General features: G+C 33.1%; 1 non-coding gene across 1 annotated transcript; it reads right to left on the bottom strand.

The window, feature by feature from the left end:
* Positions 1-1,243: 1,243 nt before the first annotated feature.
* Positions 1,244-1,351, bottom strand: LOC137763122 (U6 spliceosomal RNA). Its single transcript, XR_011073688.1, has one exon. It is a non-coding gene; the product is annotated as a U6 spliceosomal RNA (small nuclear RNA).
* Between the last annotated feature and the right edge of the window lie 3,876 nt (positions 1,352-5,227).

Raw genomic sequence — 5,227 nt, 5'->3', positions numbered from 1 at the left:
TAATAATGATTTTATAGGAGATTTTTAAATTTAGTAATGAAATTAGTCATTTGTCTGTGATAGGTATAGAAAATATCCCCCCCTGCCCCCCAGTTTATAATTTGTCTTTTGATCCTTTTTTCCCCATCATGATTTTCTGCCATGCAGGAAGTTCTCATTTTTTAAAAAATAAATAAATAAAATTTATTTATTTATTTATTTATTTATTTATTTATTTATTTATTTATGGCTGTGTTGGGTCTTCGTTGCTGCACACGGGCTTTCTCTAGTTGTGGTGAGGGGGGGCTACTCTTCGTTGTGGTGCGCGGGCTTCTCATTGCCGTGGCTTCTTTTGTTGCAGAGCACAGGCTCTAGGCGCACGGGTTTCAGTAGTTGTAGCTCACAGGCTCTCATCTAGAGCGCAGGCTCAGTAGTTGTGGCACACGGGCTTAGTTGCTCTGCAGCATGTGGGATCTTCCCGGATCAGGGCTCGAACCCGTGTCCCCTGCACTGGCAGGTGGATTCTTAACCACTGTGCCATCAGGGAAATCCCAAGTTCTAATTTTTGTGTTGTTAAATTCATCAATCTTTCGTTTTATGATTTCTGTTTAGTATGTCGTTAGAATGCTCTTCTTCATGCTTCCATTGCTATAAAAAATTCCAATGATTTCTTAAAGTACTTGATGGTTTCATATTTCTAATTTGAATATGTTCTTCACTTGGAATTAATTCTGTTAAAACATAAGGTATGTATCTAAATTAACTTATTTCTATATGACTATCCAGTTCTCCTAATAGATTTATTAAAGAGTGAATCTTTTCTTCACTGATTTGATATACAATATTTGTCATATACTATGTCAGTTATCTACTGCTGCATAATAAACCATTCAAACATTTAGTGGCTTCAAACAATAATTACTTTATTTGGTCACATCTCTGTGGGTCAACAATTTGGACTGGGCTGAGCTGGGCAGTTCTGCTGGTCTCCTGTCTGGTCACTCATGTGACTGGACACTGATTGGTCTAGGGGGTCTCTACCACTTTCCTGAATTTATCTTACTGTTTATAATTTTTAAAAATGTATTATCTTGGAATTTACTATCTACACAAAAGGATAACTTTCTTCCTCCTTTCTAATTTTTACATCTCAGATTTCTTTCTGTTGTCTCATTGAGTTTTCTACTACCTCCAAACAATGTTAAATAATGGTGGTGATAATGGGCATCCTCCTCTGTTCTTTCTCTTCTGTTCTGTTTTTGTTTTAAATATGGAACACTTCATGAATTTGCAATGTCATCCTTGTGCAAGAGCCATGCTAATCTTCTCTGTATTGTTCCACTTTTAGTAAATGTGCTACCGAAGTGAGTACTCCTCTGTTCTTTTTTAAAACAACTTTATTTAGGTATAATTGATTACAAAGAACTATACATATTTAATGTGTATAATTTGAAGAGTTTGTACATATGCATACTCCCATGATGCCATCACCACAATTAAGGTAAAAGTCATATTCACCACCTCCCAGAGTTTCCTTGTGTCCCTTTGTTTTTGTGATAACAACATTTAACATGAGATCTAGCCTCTTAAATTTTGAAGTGCACAATACTATATTGTTAACTATAGCCACACAGCAGATCTCTATAACTTATTAATGTTGTACAGCAAATCTCTAAAACTTATTAATATAGCATAACTGAAACTTTATACCCTCTGAATAACAACTCCCCATATCCCCCACCCCCTAGCTCATGACAACCACTATTTCTCTTAGCAAATGTCTTCAAGGTTCATCCACATTGTTGCATATTGCAGGGTTTCCTTTTTTTAAAGGCTGAATAATATTCCATCCTATGTACATACCACACTTTTAAAATTAATTCATCTACTGATGAACACTCAGGTTTTTTCCATATCTTGGCTATTATGAAGAGTGCTACAAAGAACATGCGACTGGAAATATCTCTTTGATATACTGAATTCAATTCTTTTGGATACATACCCAGAAGTGGGATTGCTGGATAATATGGTAGTTCTATTTTTGATTTTTAAAGGAACCTCCATACCGTTTTGCCATTCCCCAACCAACAATGAACAAGGGTTCCTATTTCTCCACAACACTGTCAACACTTACCCTTTATTTGCTATCCTAACAGATGTGAGGTGATATCTCACTGTAGTTTTGATTTGTATTTCCCTGATAATTAATGATATTGAGCATCTTTTCATATACCTGTTGGCCATTTGCATGTCTTCTTTGGATAAATGTCCATTTAAGTCCTTTGCCCGTTTAAAAAACTGAGTTATTTATTTTTGGCTATTGATTTGTAGGAGTTCCTTATATATTTTGAAAATTAACCCCTTATCAAACATGGTTTACAAATATTTTCTCCCATTCTATAGCTTGGCTTTCCATTCTGTTGTTTCCTTTGCTGTGTGGAAACTTTTAGTTTGATGTAATCCTACATGTTTATTTTAGCTTTTGTTGCCTGTGCTTTGGTGTCACATCCAAGAAATCATTTCCAAGACCAATGTCAAATAGCTTTTCTGTTATGCTTTCTTCTAGGAGTTTTACAGTTACAGGTTTTATGTTCAGGTCTTTAATCCATTTTGCATTGATTTTTCTGTATGGTTTAAGGTAGGGGTCCAATCTGATTCTTTTGTATGTGGATATCCAGTTTTCCTAACACCAGTTGTTGAAGAGACAACATTTCCCCATTGTGTGTTCTTGGCACTCCTGTCAAAGACTAGTAACAGTATATGCATGAGTTTATTTCTGGGCTCTGTATTCTGTTCCATCGGTCTATATGTCTGTTTTTATGCCAGTACATTACTAATTTAATTACTGTAGTTTTGCAAAATACTTTGAAATCAAGAAGTGTGCTGCTTCCAGCTTTGTTTTTCTTCCTCAAGATCACTTTAACTATCCTGGGTCTTCTGTGATTCCAGATGAATTTAGGATTGTTTTTTCTATTTCTGTAAAAAATGCCATTGGTGGGAATTTTGGTGGGTATAGCATTGAATCTACAGGTTGTTTTGGGTAGTATGGACATTTTAACAATATTAATTCTTCCAATCTACAAACACAGGATATCTTACCTTTTATTTGTTTCTTCTTCAGTTCTTTCATCCATGTTTTGTAGTTTCAGTGTACAAGTATTTTACCTGTCACAAAAAGAGTACTAAGAGGGAAGTTTATATCAAAAAACACCTACATTAAAAAAGAAATATTTCATATAAACAGCCTAACATTACACCTGAAGGAGCTAGAAAAAAAAAAAATTAAGCCCAGAATTAGCAGACAGAAGGAAACAAAAATTAGAGTAGAAATAAATGAAACTGAGACTGGAAAAACAATAGGAAAAAATCAATGAAAGAAATAGTTGGTATTTTGAAAAGATAAATTTGACAAATCTTTAGCTATACTAACTAAAAAAAAGAGAGAAGATTCAATTTAATAAAATCAGAAATGAAAGAGAAAACATTACAACTGATAATACAGCAATACAAAGGATCATAAAAGATACTATGAGCAATTATATGACAACAAATTGTATAACCTAGAAAAATTAATTCCTAGAAATATAAAACCTACCAAGACTGAATATTGAAGAAACAGAAAATCTGAACAGACCAATAATGAATAAGGAGATTGAATCAATAATGAAAAACATCCCAACACAGACCAAATAGCTTCACTGGTGAATTCCACCAAACATTTAAAAAAGAATTAATGCCAGTCTTTCTCAAATTGTTCCCAAAAACTGAAGAGGAGAGAACACTTCCCAACCCATTTTATGAGGCCACTTACCCTCATACCAAAGCCACACAAAGATACTACAAGAAAGGAAAACTACTAATCAATATCGCTGATGAACATAGATGCAAAAAACCTCAACAAAATTAATAGCATATTAATTCAACAACATATTAATAGGATCATACATTATGATCAAGTAGGATTTATCCCTGGAATACAAGAATGTTTCAATATATGCAAATCAATCAATGTGATACACCACAGCAATAAAATAAAGGATAAAGATCACAATCTCAATAGATGAAGAAAAAGTATTTAGCAAATTCAATACCCTTTCATTATAAAAATGCTCAAGAAACTAGGTATAGATGGAATAATAAAGACCATTTACGACAAGCCCATAGGTACTCATACTCAATGAGATTGAGTACATCATACTCAATGATGAAAAGTTTAAAGCTTTTCCTCTAAGATCAGGAACAAGACGAGGATGTCCACTCTTGCCACTTCTATTCAAAACAATACTGAAAGTGCTCACCAGACCACTTAGGCCAGAAAAAGAAATGAAAGGAATTCAAATCAGAAAGGAAGAAATAAAATTGTATGTTTGTAGATGACATGATCTTATATGTAGAAAAACCTAAAGATCTATCAAAATACTGTTAGAACTAATAAATAATTCAGTAACGTTGCAAGATACAAAATCAACATAACGAAAGTTAGTTGCATTTCTATAAACAAGGAACTATCTGAAAAAGAAATTAAGAAAACAATTTCATTTACAATAGCATCAAAGGAATAAATCTTTCATGTTTTCTTGACTCTGGTTGGAATGCTTCTAATGGTTTCTCCATTAGGTGTAACCAGTGTTTTGAACAGAGATATATATTTTCTCATATTAAGGAAATATTCATCTCTTTCTATTTTATGAGTATATTTTAAAAATCAGGAATAGATGTTAGATTGTGTCAAATGGTATTTTAGCAACTTTGATAATGATGAAAGAGAGGCAGAGCACCCTAATATTTTGGAAGATAGAGTCTGAAGTCAGTTACTGCTTGGGTTCCAGAAAGTGCTTCTATCACTAAGTGTATAATTCTGGAGAAGTTCCTTGATGCCTCTCAAAGGCAGTTTCTTTATCTATGAAATGAAGAGAATAGTGATTCTTATTTTATATGGATGCTAGTTAATATATGTAGAGTGCTTAGAATAATGCCTCATACATAGAAAGCACTAGAGAAGTGTTAACATTATTATGTTATTATCGCTTTTCTCATTAGATATGCTAATACAATAAATTATATTAGATTTACTCCAGTGGAACCTTCCATGCCTTTCTTGAATAAATCTCATCTAGCTATTAGTCCTTTAACACCTGAATTATATTTGTTAATATTTCATTTAGGATTCTTGCACTGATATTAATAAATTAGTTTGGTCTATAGTTTCCTTTTCTTAGGCAATCTTTTACATGTTTTGATATCAATG

The sequence above is a fragment of the Eschrichtius robustus genome, chromosome 3, assembly GCF_028021215.1.
Source record: "Eschrichtius robustus isolate mEscRob2 chromosome 3, mEscRob2.pri, whole genome shotgun sequence".
NCBI lineage: Eukaryota > Metazoa > Chordata > Mammalia > Artiodactyla > Eschrichtiidae > Eschrichtius > Eschrichtius robustus.
The sequence above is the reverse complement of the archived record's forward strand: the minus strand, read 5'-3'. Positions and strand labels throughout refer to the sequence as shown.